Raw genomic sequence first — 16,932 nt, forward strand, 5'->3', positions numbered from 1 at the left:
TCCATGAAAGTTGCAGAGGAGTAAGTTACGCCTATCGCTGCAATGGAGCCTGCCAGGTCAGGAGTTCAGGATGTGGGTGTTTGACAGGAACTAGCCCGCACCCTTTAAAGGTACTCCTGAAAACTTCAGAAATGGTGAAAATCCAGGTCCTTGCGTGCATAATCTAAACCGAGGCTCCAAGAGGGCTCCAAGAGGGCTGAAATTCGACCTCATTGGAGGAAAAACAAAATATAATGCAATTTTGAAAATATAGAATCTCTCAACAAAATATCATAGCATTTAATCTCTAAATCATTTAGTCCTGCCTATCCAAATGGAATCCAATAAACTGCTAACTATATTAGGTACATAGGTAATGAAGATGATTATGATAAGCATATGTTTAGGGAGTTGTAATGGAAACTCATTGTCGTTTTATTTGACAATTCTAACAAATAACTCAATACCAGCAAGAGGGTCCAAAAAAGTTTCTAGAAAGCAGGTGGGTGAGGCTCGAGGACACGGGCACGCACCCTCCACTCCCCCAGCTCCATCCTGCCATCCACACTCCCAGGAAGCGGATCCGTGCCCCTCAGCCAGGCTCACGATGCCCGGCTGGGTGGCATCTCACCCACCCTCAAATGCCAACTGTCATCTTTAGTGCTGCTTTCTTCTGAAGGAACAGCCTTCTGTTAACCTGGCTTTTCCTCCGGTGGGCTGGCAAAGAACAGTGGAACACCCGACACAAAGCACAACCGTCTGTGCGTGGCTGAAAACTGTGGTGATTTTGTAGCAACCTGGACATTCGACATCCATGAAGTAGGAGTTGGAACATTGCACCAGCCGCTTCTTCTTGTGTTTCCTCTTCTCCTCCTCGGGAGACGGATGCAACAAATCCTTTGCCAGAGGCATCTTTAGCGTTGGCTCGCTAGCGTGGAAAAGCTTAACTACACAAAGTTCTGGATTGCCAAACAGCCAGTTTTAACTGGGTGAAATACTGGAGCATTGACTGGTTAACGTTGCAGCGCTCCAGTTCCACCAACATCAAAGCAAAGCATCAGTTTAATGTGCAGAGCCACCTTACTATTCCCTGGTGAAAACATGGGAAGGAATCTAATGGCAGGATTTTCCTGCCCAGACACTGGCGGGCGATCGTCAGAAGCAGGGCGGGAAAATTTGGAGAGCTGTTAAAAGTCAACGCCTCTCCAAACTTTCTTTTGCATTAACGATCTGCAGCCACATCATTAGGAATGCAAAAAGAGTAGGCCATTCAGCCCCTCAGGTCTGTTCCGCCATTCAATTAATCATGATTGATGTACCATTTCCATTTAATTGCCTTTTCTTTATATTATTTTATATTCTTACCTATTAAAAATCTGTCCCTCTCATGTTGAGTAGCAACAATTATTTGGGGGAGTATGTTTCAGATTTCCATTGCCTTTGGTGCACAAATTTTGCTTTCCGATTTAATACTGAGTGGTCTAGCTCTAATTTAAAAATTACATCTTCTTGTTCTGGATTCTCCCACCTGAGGAAATATTGTCTTTATCTATCCGATTGTATAAGTAATCTTCAGAGAGAACACAAACTGAGTGAAAATTCATTTTACAAAAGGTATGCAGAACCATGATGAATATACGAATTATGTGCAGGAGTAGGCACATTGACCCCTCAAACTTGCTCCGCAATTCAATAAGATCATGGCTGACCTGATTATAACCACAACTCCGCATCCCTGGCCTACCCCTAATAACCTTTTGCCTTCTTGTTAATCAAGAATTTATCTAGCTCTGCCTTAAAAATATTCAAAGACTCTGCTTCCAGTGCCTTTTGAGGAAGAGTTCCAGAGACTCTCGATCCTTTGAGAGAAAGAAAATCTCCTAATTTCCGTCTTAAATTAGTGACCCCTTATTTTTGAACAGTGATCTCTATTTCTAGATTCTCTGACAAGAGGAAACATCTGCTCCACACCCAGCCTTTCAATACTCCTCAGGACTTTCAAGATTTAGATCAAGTTGCTTCTTACTCTTTTAAACTCTAGTAGATTTAAACCTAACCTCTCCAACCTTTCCTCATCAGACAACTCACCCATTTCTGCTATTAGTACAATAAACCTTCTCTGAACTGTTCCTTACATTTTTACGTCATTCGTTAGATAAGGAGACCAGTACTGTACACAATACTCCAAATGTGGTCTTACCAATGCCCTGTACAACTAAAGCATAACTTCCCTACTTTTGTAATCAATTCCCTTCACAATAAACAATAACATTCTATTAGCTTTCTTAATTACTTGGATACTAGCCTTTTGTGATTCATGCACCAGGACAACCAGATCCCTCTGCACTTCAGAACTCTGAAATCTCTCACCATTTAGATAATTACCTTTTTATTCTTCCTGACAAAGTGGACAAGATCACTTTTGCCCACATCATACTCCATTTGCCAGATTTCTGCCCACTCACTTAACCTTTTGTAGCCCCCTTACATCCTCTTCACAATTTACTTTCCTACTACTGTTGTGTTGTCATCAAATTTAGCTCCCATTCCTTCAGTCCCTTCATCCAAGTCATTTATACAGCGATGGGCAATAAATGCTGGCCAGCCAGCGATGTCCATGCCCCACAAATTAATAAAAAAAGTTGAGGCCCCAGAACTGATGCCTGTGGCACACCACCCGTCACATCCAACCAACCAGAAAAAGACCCATTTATGCCTACTCAGTTTCCTGCTAGCTTTTCTCACCAATTATGCTAGCCCTTAGACTATGAATTTTTATTTTCCACAATAACATTTGAATATTAACATCGAGTACAGAATAAAAATCATTGTGCAAACATATTTATCTAATTAATAGATATAAATCAAAGGTCCTCTCCCATTTAGATAAAGAAAAATGGATGTTTATAATCATGGGTTGAATATAATGGGGTGGGGTAGAGGGGTGGCTCAGATGCCCAGAAACAAAGTTGGCATGGAGCTGACCTATTCCACGCTAGCCCGTCCTGCTGCCATAAACACACTGCAGGCTGGTTAAACGGGGCAGTGTGAGACTTGTGCCTCTCACTAGGCAGGAAACCCCACCCTTGGGGACTGTAGGACAATTGGATTGGCTGGCAGCTCCATCAGTTCCAGAGATGCCCAGAATGCGTTAGTGGGCACTGTGGAGACTGCAACCAGGAATCAGATGGCAGCCCAATAGGTCTCAGAAACAGGTAAGTCAGGGGTCTTGGGCAGGGAGGGTGTGGGCAGATTAGGGAGTGGGGGGGATAGAGAGGACTGAGAGTGGTGGGATTAAGGCAGTAAGAGGATAAGAGGAAATTGGGAGGGTTTCCATCTTAGGGGGGAAGCCCCCAGATAGAAAAAGGCAGCCCCTGAAGATAGAACCCTCCTTCCTTTCTGCCCTTTGAAGATTTTTGATCAAAAATCCCACTGCCCACTCTTGCCCATGGCATGGACAGCCCATTATTGGGGTCAATTGTCATGGTAACAAGCCTCAATTGACCCTTGATTATCTATTTAAATATGACAACAGACTGCTGATTTTGGCACTGCCCGATAATTCTCCTCCCACCCCCCCCCCTCATATTATGCGGGTGAACTCGGTGGTGGGTGGGAAGGTAGTGGGACAGGGCACCTGTCCATTCCCCCCCACCCCACCCAATGAAAATACGCCCAGTGGGGGCATGTAATTTTCAAATATAAACCCAATTCCCTTTTGAAAGCTGTCACTGAATCTGTTTTTACCACCCTTTCAGGCAATTAATTCTCGAGCATAACAACTCACTGCACAAAACAAATTCTCATCCTCCCTCTGGCTCTTATTCCAATTATCTTACATCTGTGCCCTCTGGTTATCCAAGCATTCTGCAATGGAAACAGTTTCTCCCTACTTATTCTATCAAAGCTCTTTACGATTATGAAGCAAAGTATCAGTGCAGATTTAACATTTAACAGATGAATGGGGTTTGAGATTTAAGATTCGCAATCTAAAACACAATTTAATGTATTCAGATATAGGACTTAGTGTTCTCAAGGAAAAAATGTAATTTTCTGTTCTGTAGTATGCAATGATATAGCATCAAAGAGTGTATGAACTAAATGGTCAGTATTATTTTATATCCATTTTGTACCCAAGTTTGTAAACTATGGCAGTCTAAACTATTTTGGGCTTCAAACTGTCTCTCACAATGTGTGAAACGGTATCCTCCATGCTTAACTATAGTTCTGATATGGATGAAGTGATATTGCATTGTGTTGGATGTATTCCCATTTTAAAACTTAATCTCATGCCAGAGAAGGGTCAATGTGGATTGGAACCAGATACAATACCACCATACAACCACGGCTAAGTTCAAACGGGAGTAGATTCCATTCTCAGGGTTACTGCAGGAAAACGCAATGCAGTCTTCAGTAATCGGCACCCTTGTGTCTTAAACACAATACAATCGTACAAAAAAAAACTCGAATGGTATTCCTGAAATTATGCATAAATTATGATTCCTGTCACACATATATGTGTGTTTCATATACGTGGCTATATAAAGACTGGTGTCTACTCAGCTGATATTACAACAGTTTCATATTAAATTAGCTCTCTGAAGTATGCCTTCCCCTACAAGATCAGCATACATAATAGCAGATTCCCCAGGGTTATGGCAATATAAACAGGGAAATCTCCTCACTTGCCTAGGCCCAGTGTTAATTCAGTCACTGGTTCAGCAGCAGCAGCCAACACAAAGGAAATGATAGACCGTTTGCTGTGAAACTAACACAAAGACTTTCTTCAAAATTTAAATGTCAGCAGAGTTAAATCTTTAAAAGGTGCAGCCATACCCTCTCCTTTGAGGTGCCCTGATATCAATCTCACCTTGCTCTGTCTCCTTACTCTTCTGGCACTTTCTCTTCCTTTGAGCATCTCCCTTTGTTCTGTCACTCACCCAGACCTGGCTGCACTACACAAGGCACTACCAGGTCCTGTTCTCAACTTAGGAAACTGCTTACAGATCCAGGATCATCCTGCAATGCAGAGGTAAGCATATAACCATAGAATCCTTACAGTGCAGAGGGAGGCCATTCAGCCAATCGAGTCTGTACCAACCACAATCCCAGCCAGGCCCTATCCCCATAACCCCATGAATTTACCCTAGCTAGTCCCCCTAACACTAAGGAGCAATTTAGCACGGCCAATCCACCTAACCCACACATCTTTTGGAAAGTGGGAGGAAACTGGAGCACCCGGAGGAAACCCATGCAGACATGGAGAGAATGTGCAAACTCCACGGACAGTGACACAAACCGGGAATTGAACCTGGGTCCCTGGCGCTGTGAGGTGGCAGTGCTAACCACTGTGCCATCGTGCTGCCCTCAGCTTCTTTTCTCCTTTGCAAACCATCTTCTTAAACATCTCCCGCCTGTTTCCTCCACACTCATTTCAAACAAGTGCGACGAGGTCATGGATTTTTATGTCACCAATACTAAGGCCATTTGATCAGCTACCTCTGTCACTTCCTTCCCTGCCCTAGTCCACTGAGCCAGATTTCCCCTGAGGTTCCCGTCTTCACCTTAAATTTGAAACTTTCTTTAATTTCTTTCCTATCTCCTCTCATGACGTCTCTGAGCACAGCTTGTCTATAAGGCCCACCTCCTGTTTCCGTGAACCTATCCCTGCTAAACGACAGACTGCTCAACCTCCCCTCCTGGCTCCCAGATTAGTCAACATTGTTAATGTTCTGTCTGTTCAAGATCTGTCCCTCTCATCTTTAAATCTGCCATCATCAACCCTCCTCTCAAAAAAAAACCCAGGACCCTTCCATCCTTGCAAACCGCCATTCCATCTCCAACCTCCTTTTGCTCTCCATAGTTCTTGAACTTGTTGTCACCTCACAAATTTCAGTCCAGCTTTCCTCTATATTTCCTAGAAGTCAATGTTCGAATCCTCCAATCCTAGCCTCCTGCTACAGTACTGAAATGGCTCTCATCAAAGTCACATCCCGAAGTGACTGTGAGAAAGGGAAACTATCCATCCTCATCGTTTTTGACCTGCCTGCACCTTTGACTCAGTTGACACTCATTCCTCCTCCAACACTCCCCACCACTGGCAAGCTGGATAGCACTGCACCCACCTGGGTCCATTCTTATCTAACTAATCATAGCCAGAGAACCATCATCAATGGCTTCTCTTCCCATGCCCACAGTTATCCCTGTTGTCCCCCAAGGATAGATCCTTGGACACTCCCTATTTCTCATTTACATGCTGCACCTCAGTGACATCATCCAAAAACATAGTCAGTTTCCACGTGTACGCTGATGACATTGAGCTCTACCTCACTCCTACCTCCCTCAACCTCTCCAAATGATCAGCCTCTTATCCGATAATCAGTACTAAATGAGCCTCCTTCAATCAAATACTGGGAAAACTGAAGGTATTGTCTTCAGACCCCACCTTCAATTCCACCCTCCCCACAGATTCCATCCCTCTGTCAGATTTGAACCAGGCAGCCATATTTGGTGTTATGTTATCAGCTATGTATCTGCACCATCATTAAAACCGCCTATTATCACCTCCACAATATCACTTGCCTTCTTCCCCTGCCTCAGTTCTTCTACTGCTGAAACTTTTCTCCATACCTATGTTACCCTCAGTATTCCAATGCACTCCTTGCCAGTTTCCCTCATTCTACCCTCCATAATCTTAGGATCATCCAAAAATCTATGGCAATGTCCTGACTCACACCGAAAGCTGCTCGCCCTCCACCCCTGTGCTCATTGACCTAAATTGGCTCCATTTCGTTATAAAATTCTCACCTCTGCTTTCAAATACCTCCGCAAATTCACCCTTCCCTGTCTCTGTAATCTCCTGCCTCACAGCACTTTGAGATTTCAGCACTCAGTAAAACCTAGCATTTAGACTGGGCTAGGTTTTTGATTTGATTTGATTTATTATTGTCACATATATTAATAGTGAAAAGTATTGTTTCTTGCGTGCTATACAAACAAAGCATACCGTTCATAGAGAAGGAAATGAGAGAGTGCAGAATGTAGTGCTACAGTCATAAATGGGTGTAGAGAAAGATCAACTTAATGCAAGGTAGGTCCATTCAAAAGTCTGACAGCAGCAGGTAAGAAGCTGTTCTTGAGTCGGTTGATACGTGACCTCAGACTTTTGTATGGTGGAAGAGAGAATGTCCGGGGTTCGTGGGGTCCTTAATTATGCTGGCTGCTTTGTCGAGGCAGCGGGAAGTGTAGACAGAGTCAATGGATGGGAGGCTGGTTTGCATGATGGATTGGGCTACATTCACGACCTTTTGTAGTTCCTTGTGGTCTTGGGCAGAGCAGGAGCCATACCAAGCTGTGATACAACCAGAAAGAATGCTTTCTATGGTGCAACTGTAAAAGTTGGTGAGAGTCGTAGCTGGCTTGCCAAATTTCTTTAGTCTTCTGAAAAAGTGGAGGCGTTGGTGGGCTTTCTTAACTATAGTGTTGACATGGGGGGACCAGGACAGGTTGTTGGTGATCTGGACACCTAAAAACCTGAAGCTCTCGACCCTTTGTACTTCGTCCCCGTTGATGTAGACAGGGGCATGTTCTCCTTTACGCTTCCTGAAATCGATGACAATCTCCTTCGTTTTGTTGACATTGAGGGAGAGATTATTGTTGTCGCACCAGTTCACCAGATTCTCTATCTCATTCCCGTACTCTGTCTCGTCATTGTTTGAGATCCAACCCACTACGGTGGTGTCATCAGCAAACTTGAAAATCGAGTTGGAGGGGAATTTGGCCGCACAGTCATAGGTGCATAGGGAGCATAATAGGGGGCTGAAAACACAGCCTTGTGGGACACCGGTGTTGAGAATGATCGTGGAGGAGGTGTTGTTGCCTATCCTTATTGATTGTGGTCTGTGAGTTAGGAAGTTCAGGATCCAATCGCAGAGGGAGGTGCCAAGGCCCAGGCCACGGAGTTTGGAGATGGGTTTCGTGGGAGTAATGGTGTTGAAGGCTGAGCTGTAGTCAATAAATAGGAGTCTGACATAGGTGCTGTCATTATCTAGGTGTTTCAGGGTTAAGTGCAGGGCCAGGGAGATGACGTCTGCTCTGGACCTGTTGCGGCGGTAGGCAAACTGTTGTGGATCCAGTTAGTCCGGGACGCTGGAATTGATTCGTGCCATGACTAACCTTTCAAAGCACTTCATAAAAATGGATGTCAGAGCCACCAGCCGATAGTCATTAAGGCACGCTGCTTGGTTTTTCTTAGGTACCGTGATGATTGTCATCTTCTTGAAGCTGATAGGGACCTAACATTGATCAATAGTTCCACTTCCAAACACTAAGCCCTGCTTGGAGGGATTGGGACTGTCTGCAATAACCCCTACAGTCAATAAACTGTAAAGATAATTAAAGGCCACTGGGACCCTGGAATCCTCTCACTGGTACAATGCCACCAGCAAAGAATTAATTGTGTCATAAAACTAGCAAGAAAAAAATCCATCAGCATTCAGCAATACAGGAGATTTTTTTCCCCCAAAAGGGATTTCTGTGAAAAAGAAACATTACACTATGGATAAAGCCAAGTATAAACTACTTCGTATATATTTATGGCATCAGAGAATCAAAATTAATTTTGCATTTGTGTTTCTGTCATAACATCTGTATTGTATTATAGTGACAATTAGGTGCTAGGGGACCAAAATGAAGCTGCATTTAGGTAATTGAATTACTGGTGGAATAAGTGCCTCACAAGCAGGAAACCTTTGGGATCATATGCACGCTCCAAGAAAGTGAAAAATAGCACATGTGGGATAGTATTATCTGGGCAGGAGCTGAATGATACTGATAGGAGGTTCATATGCAGCTGTTAGTGGTGGTTTGTGAACTAGTGTTTCAGATTCAAAGCAACAATGGGCTGGATTTCACAGCCCTCTGATGGGCATGTTTATGGCAGGAGATGAGTGCATATAAAACATGACAGGTGGCTAGCCCATCAGCTTTTCACCACCACCACCTCCCTTCCCTGCCCCGACCCAGTCCCCACGATAGGCGGGCAAGCATTAGAATCAGCAGCCCACTCACCAATTTTAAATCAATAATCAGTGGGCAATTGAACTTGCTACCATCTGACATGGACCTCCAGCTTCTGTACCCAGTAAATATTGCCTTGCTGTAAAGCAAAATCTCAGTCTGCCATCTTACCACCTAATTAGCAGCCTCACAGAAAAGGGGTCTGCCTAAATTGATTATCTGGCCCATCTATACCGTTGCTATTGGAATATCTGTACCATCATTTACAAGACTGATTCATCTCTGCATGTTTATCTCATTGCGTGAAGTCAAGACCACTGGAAAAGTGAATTATCCAGCGTCGGTTTTTGACCCTCCATGAAGGAAAATCTTACTGGATTTTGAATCAGGAACGTGCACCCGTGTGAAGCAATTTCTGTGGTCCCTGCTGTGTAAATCTTTTTTATATCCCTCTTTTACTGTATGAGTGCAAAGAAAGCAACATTGCTACACTCCTCCCACATTTTGAGTGTGTGCAAATAAACTAACGTCGAGTTAGTGAGCTTTGAGTTCATCCTATCTTGAGTCGCCGTGGGGTTATGAATTGAAAATTCTATCAGACCAAAACTGATGCCAATTGCGGGCAGGGGGGCACGCCCATTCCAAAATGTTATCCATTCTTTTGTTTCACTCCATGTGGCCTCCAAAAACCCATCCCCCTGGATCCCTCCATAGGCTCCCGCAACCCTATTCTGTTCAATATTCCTGATTTATCTCACTCCGGGATTCATGTCCTCTTCGTATGAGAGCCGACTTGCAGTTCCAGCAGCGGCCACTACTGCGCTCTGGGGCTGCAGGGACGGATCGGCCAGCAGCTCCCAAAGGTGAGACTCCCTCCCACTGAAGGACGGAAGTCTCACTCTCACCCCCTTCACACTATTGGCAGCGCGTTAGGGCTACAGGGTGGTCTTGTTCAGCAGCGGATCAGTGCAGCGCTGACATGCCTCCCGAAGTGGTGTAGGAGGGGAGGGGGACGTGTGGTGAGCAATATGCACACCCCCCCCCATAAAATTTAGTCCATTGTTTGACATGACCTACAGTGGACCAAGAAACACTGCTTATTAAAATAAATGATTTTTCTCAATGGGCAGAGCTGTGAATAAAACTGATGAATGAAGCGCAGAAAATTAACAAAAAATTGGCATGGAATAAATAGATGACATAACAAGAAGTGCCTATTTCTGCCACTGCACCATGGAATTTCTGAAAGTGTTTAATTCAGCAGGAAGTGTGCAAGCAGAGGGTAGAAAATCACACGTTTGTCATTTCGCTCCCTTTCCACCCACTACTTCCTGTTACATTTCTGACTTGGTTTCTGTCACTGATACAGAATATACAGGAGCATCATTGTACATTCAAATCTAATGCAAAATGGCTGTTAGTGGAAGGGCTTGTGAATTTTTTGCATCCTGGTAGACCTGACAGTAATAGTTTTACTCGCAAGTCACAATATGCTTTGCATATTGGTTAAATATTCTGCAAATTGAACATGAAAGGTTGGCCCATTTAAAATGAGCATTTCAGGACAACTGTCTAGTACAGGATCCCTTAAAGCTGTACTCTTCACTCTTTGCTGCCATACAACATTGGGAATGCGTTCAGTGCTCCCATTCACTGAGCAATGGGAGATGAAGAAGAACGCCATTGATATTGGATGGCAGCAGAGATCAACTGCCCACACCTCGATTAAAAGCAGGCATGGCAAAAACAAGTAAGTGGCCAGAAGGACTGCGGGTCAAGCGCTCATCCAAGAGGTGTTCAGCAAACCTCCAAGCTGTTCCTGCTGATATGGAATTGGCCCTTCTACAACAACGTCTCGGCACTTCCTCTGGTGAAGTCAATGTCCAAACTCTGCTTGATTACTGCACTCTCCTACAGAACTCAAAAGTAAATCAAATCCTGTATGGCAAATTTCTTTATGTGCCAGAGGTGTTTCAGTGAGAGCAGTGACTTTTCTCAACTCGGAACTGTTGTTATTTTCTTTGCTAACCTAAATAAGCCCATTGCTGTGATATTGGAAGACATTTAAATTAGATTAATACTACCTTTGGGGGACAGTTAACTTATTCTCTCTAATCTTCAACTTAAAATCTTTAATTTTGACTGATTAGTTCACAAGCACCTTGGAGAAAAGGAGTAACATTTGGGCAGGGGTTCTCTCAAAAAGATTCTAAGTTTCCAGCTTGTGGGAAAACAGGGGAAATTCCCACCTTTTCTTATTGCATTATTAGCAGAATGAATCTCCAACAGTCTGAGCATGGCAGAATGCATCAGCGGGATTCACTCCGGAAATCAGGGAGCGGGGCCTACTCCCACCCAAGAGGCCAACAGCCTAGTGCTGAGCGGGCCAATGCGCATATGCCAATCTGTCAGCGCCAAGATTGGCGCATGCACAATGTCCCCACTCCCCCACCCCGCACCCCCCCACCCCCCACAAGATCGCCGGCATCCGATTGCTGGCCTTACTCACAACTCCCATCGCTGGCCTTCCGATCCCCCCACCCCCCAATCTTTGGCCTCCCAGACCTCCTCGGGCCAGCCCCAATGTCCACATCCCACTCCCAGCCAGCCCCGATCTCCCTGGCCCCACATCCCACCGATCCTGATGGCCAGCCGCAATGTTCCACCCCACCCCCCTACTAGCCCTGATCTCCCCCCCTCTGTCTGCAACAGTCCCAACTCTCTGCCCCACCCTGATGACCAGGCCCAACTGCCCCTGACAGCCCTGCCCCTCCCCCCCCACCCTGATTGCCAGATCCAGTTGCCCTCACTCCCTCCACCACCAATCCTTTTGCAGAGTGGCAGGGTGTCGCCCACCTGCACCAATAGGCCTCGCTCCCAGTAGGCCCTGCCTCCTCTGGTCCCACTCCCTTGGCACTGGTAGGCAGTGCCAGACTGGTACTACCCTTACCTCCAACCTCCCGGGGTGGGGGGTGGCGGAGGGGGGGGGGGGGGGGGGGGGGGCGGGGAACGACTCAATGGCCTCTGTTTCCTCCAGTGGGTTGGACACCTGATCTCCGGCAGCGGAGAGCAGTCGTAAAGGCAGCTAGAGGGAACGATTCGTGGCTGTTGGGGGAGGGGGGAGGGAGAGAGAGAGAGAGAGAGAGAATGGGGTGGGGCGGAGGGGGCGGGAGAGACACTAGAGGGCCTGGAAAATACCATACCAAGCCAAATTGAAAATGTCAATTTCCATGACATTTCCATATGATAATGCGGCGCAGAGCTAATGATGCTGAGATGTGCAGAAGCCGTGGCGCCCAGTGTGAATCCTGCAAAATGGCCCCCACCTATGTCTCCCAGCCCACTGTGCGATTCAAACAGCGCAGTGGACTGGGAGAATTGCCCCCCTGATGTTCGTGATCTTGCCTCCAGGTTGTATTAGGCTTCAAACTTGAGCCCGTTCAGATTTCTTGTGTGTTGTGTGGATGGTAGTGGGGGAGGGAGGGTGCAGTATGAGAACCAAGTGATTCTTGAAGAGAGATGCGATCATCTCTCAAGACATTTTTGAAATTATAAACAGTCAGAATTAGAACTCCATTAACATCTCAGAAGGTTAGAATAGCATCATAGAATCCCTACAGTCCAGAAAGAGGCCATTCGATCCAACGAGCCTGCACCAATAACAATGCCAACGAGGCCCTATTCCCGTAGCCCCCTGTATTTACCCTGCTAATCCCCCTGACACTAAGGGGCAATGTAGCATGGTCAATCCACCTTACCCGCACATCTTTGGATTGTGGGAGGAAACCGGAGCACCCGGAGGAAACCCAAGCAGACATGGGGAGAACATGCAAACTTCACACAGGAACTCAGGTCCCTGATGCTGTGAAGCAGGAGTGCTAACCACTCTGCCACTGTGCTGCCCTTACTCTGAATGAAAAGTCTAAAAATGTTTTGTAAATAAGTGATGGGATTACAAAACACTGGAAAGTTTAGGAACCTGCAAGAGAAATAATTTCAAGGAGGACAGAAAATTTGCTTTTTAGTGCCTGCTCCCAAGTAAGCACATGCACCGCGCACAAACTGAAACATTTTAAATCTCTACGCTAATATTGGTCACCCATTTCTGTACCCGCTTATTGACCAAGAGTCTGCATTGAGGCACAGCAATCCAAAAGGTACTGGACCAGTATGGCAAATACCGATGGTGCTAGACCTGTCCATACACCACTTGCACATCATCAAAGAACATACAGAATTCATTACTGTGCACAGTTCTCATCTCCATATCACTAAAAGAATATCTTTATATCTATTAGTGTGCAAAAGCTTCTCAAGGAAGATATCAGAACTGAGAGGTTGTTACAGGCTGGAGTTGTTTTCTCCAGAAATGGAAAGGCTAAGCAGTGCCCTGAGAAAGGTTTTTAAAATTTGCTTGTGATTCAGGTAGCATTCCAGAGATTATTTATTAACTTACATGTTCAGCTTTCTGAATTTAGACCTTAGCTGCTAATGCTCCCTCATTGGGACTTCTTAAGAACAGAGGAACATAGGATCAGGGCATTCAGACCCTCAAGCCTGTTCTGCTATTTAACCAGATCATGGCTGATTGTCTACTTCTATCCCATTTTCCCACACGATTCCCATATCCCTTGATGCCATTAGTATCTAGAAATGTGTTGATCTCTATCTTGAATTTTCTCAACGGCTGAGCTTTCCCATTCTCTAGGGTAGAGAATAGAGATTCACTGCCCCCCTTAGAAATTCCTCCCCATCTAGATCTAAATGGCTTTCCCCTTATTCTGCCACTGTGGCCTCTGTAGTTTTTGATCTCCCACCCAGGGGAAGCATCATTTCTGCATCTCCTATGTTTATCCCGTAAGAATTTTATACGTTTTAATGAGATTAGTCTTTCTTTGTCCTACTTATGCTTTCATGCATCGTGCCTTAGAGTCATAGATGTTTACAGCATGAAAACAGACCCTTCGGCCCAACTTGTCCATGCCGCTCTTTTTTTACCATTAAGCTAGTCACAATTGCTCGCATTTGGCCCATATCCCTCTATACTCATCTTACCCATGTTTAACTGCTTTTTAAAAGACAAAATTGTATCCACCTCTATACTACCTCTGGCAGCTCACTCCAGACACTCGCCACCAACAATTGCTCCTCTGGACCCTTTTGTATCTCTCCCCTCTCACCTTAATCCTATGCCCTCTAGCTTTAGACTCCCCAACCTTTGGGAAAAGATGTTGACTATCTACCTTATCTATACCCTTCATTATTTTATAGACCTCTATAAGATCGCCCCTAAGCCTCCTACGCTCCAGGGAAAAAAGTCCCAGTCTATTCAGCCTCTCCTTATAATTCAAACCATCAAGGCCCGGTAGCATGCTAGTAAATCTTTTCTGCACTCTTTCTAGTTTAATAAAATCCATTCTATAATAGGCTGACCAGAACTGTACACAGTATTCCAAGTATGGCCTTACCAATGTCTTGACAATTTCAACAAGACGTCCCAACTCCTGTATTCAATGTTCTGACCAATGAAACCAAGCATGCTGTATGCCTTCTTCACCACCCTGTCCACCTGTGATTCCACTTTCAAGGAGCTATGAACCTGTACTCCTAGATCTCTTTGTTCTGTAACTCTCCCCAATGCCCTACCATTAACTGAGTAAGTGCTGCCCTGGTTCAATCTGCCAAAATGCATTATTTATCTAAATTAAACTCCATCTGCCATTCATCAACCTACTAGCCCAATTGATCAAGATCCCATTGCAATCCTAGATAACCTTCTTCACTGTCCACTATACCACCAATTTTAGTGTCATCTGCAAACATACTAACCATGCCTCCTAAATTATCATCCAAATCATTAATATAAATGACAAGTAACAGTGGACCCAGTACCGATCCCTGAGGCACACCGCTGGTCACAGGCTTCCAGTTTGAAAAACAACCCTCTACATCCACCCTCTGTCTTCTGTCATCAAACCAATTTTGTATCCAATTGGCTACCTCACCCTGGATCCCGTGAGATTTAATCTTATGCAACAACCTACCATGCGGTACCTTGTCAAAGCCTTGCTAAAGTCCATGTCATGTCACCAGGAGCCTTCCCTCCTACTTCAAGTTCCACTCTAGTCTGGAAGAGATGCCCTTAACCCTTGCACCAGACAGGCAGCACGGCTCGCTGTCAGCTGTATGTAACAGTAATCTATTCCCCTGACTATACAGTCCCATACTACAGCTACATTCCTTTTGAGTCCCCAGGCTTGATGACTGCCAGCATAATGGTGCCATTGTTAGTTTGCTCATCCACCCTGCAATCCCAGCTCTTGTCTACACAAGCTGCAAGAACCTCAAAGTTGTTGGAGACAACTGCAAGAGCTAAAGCTCCTCCATTCTGCATTCTCATACCTACTTCACTTGCAGACATACCATGCCCGCAGACCAAATCAGATGTACTTCACCTAAGAGGTGTGACTGCCTTCTGCAACAAAGTGTCCAGATCCCTGTTGCATCACAGTGTCTGAAGCTCAGGCTCCAACTCATCAACTCGGGTCCAAGGTTAATTGAGCTGCAGACACTGCGGATAATGGTGGTGTGCACCATTCCCCACATGCTCATTCCCCCTGTCGTTCTGTAGTCCAAGGGAAATGCCAACTTCAGCCATGTCTGGAAGCAAGTGGGCTGTGCAGGATTCTTGGGGTTGGATTTTATAGTCTTCAGCAGGATCAGGAAAGTGGAACAGAAAGTGTGTGGCCCACTCACTCCCACCATTTCAGCGCACTGGATCCAGTATTGGCCAGCCAATTAGCAGCTAGCCAGCAGGAATGCAGTCAATTAGCATTATGAAGGGGGGCTCCGAAACCCATTCAGGAAAGGGGTTAGGCCTTGAACCAATAGATGGCTCCGGCCACCAGTTTAAAGACCCCTTTACCTCAATCTCTCCTTAATTGTTAGGTCAGCCAATTAAAAACTGAACAAATGAACTGAACTACTGCCAAACAGGGCCACTTTCAGCTGTGGACTTTGCTACTATATGCAGCTAGGGTGCTATTTTCAAATATTTTCATCCACCCTTGTGTTGCTTCCTCGCACCTGACATAACTCACTTCCTGTGCAACTCGTAAAAAGTGGACTGGGCAATGAAAATTGCAGTCTCCTGGCTTTTTAAGAAACAATGGTTATTGTTTCTTTCAGAAGGACATGGGTTTCCATGGCAACTGCACACCTTCCATATTATTGGAGACTGGTAGGATGAGGTCAGATCGATGACCTGACAACCGTCATGGCAGATCGCCGGGGGTGGGGGTATGTGAAGTGAGGCAGCCCTCGGAAGTCAGGAAAAAGTCTCACAGCCACATAATTCCCAGAAGACAGCAATGAATTTACACAATCCTGCAAATCGCCAAACACTTCTGCAATCGCAGCAAGAGCCATAGAAATCAATCCGCAACTAACCTGAAAGTCGTTGATGATCCTTTTAAATCGACAGTGGGGGTTTCTGCCTGCTGTTCCACATGTGTTCAACTGTGCAAGGTTAAGAGTGGACGGGAGCTGGAGTGTTGAGCTCCAAAGTGGCAGTGGCACATAGATGTCCTGCACTAACTGATACCACAATCTGCCTACTCTAATACTTTGAACATATGCTTCCTGCACACGTGGTAACACACTCGTCAAAATGGCATCCAGCGCATCCCACATCAGAAGTGTGTGTGCCCGTGTGCCACAAACACATTTTGGAGACATAGCATCAAGAAATCGGACACAACACATCTGAATTTTGTGATCAATGCCTGTCATTCATGACCATACTGTCAGGTTTCAGTTATTAGAATCTGACTTACAACTGCAGGAGGTCCTCATGATTACTTTCTAGAATCATAATTAGCTTGTGATGAATTGAACCTTTTGTTTCCTTTGTTGCCAATATGCTGTCTCAGATGC

The 16,932-nt window shown here is 45.2% G+C and overlaps 1 protein-coding gene and 1 pseudogene across 1 annotated transcript in view; both read right to left on the bottom strand.

Annotated features, from left to right (window-relative positions):
- LOC144499224 (metabotropic glutamate receptor 8-like) overlaps positions 1-16,932 on the bottom strand; it is a 472,228-nt gene that overhangs the window by 368,264 nt on the left and 87,032 nt on the right. The gene's annotated exons all lie outside the window — the stretch shown is intronic.
- On the bottom strand, positions 413-915 carry LOC144498682 (small ribosomal subunit protein eS27 pseudogene; annotated as a pseudogene).

Source organism: Mustelus asterias, chromosome 9 (genome assembly GCF_964213995.1).
Source record: "Mustelus asterias chromosome 9, sMusAst1.hap1.1, whole genome shotgun sequence".
In the NCBI taxonomy this organism is placed as follows: Eukaryota; Metazoa; Chordata; class Chondrichthyes; order Carcharhiniformes; family Triakidae; genus Mustelus; species Mustelus asterias.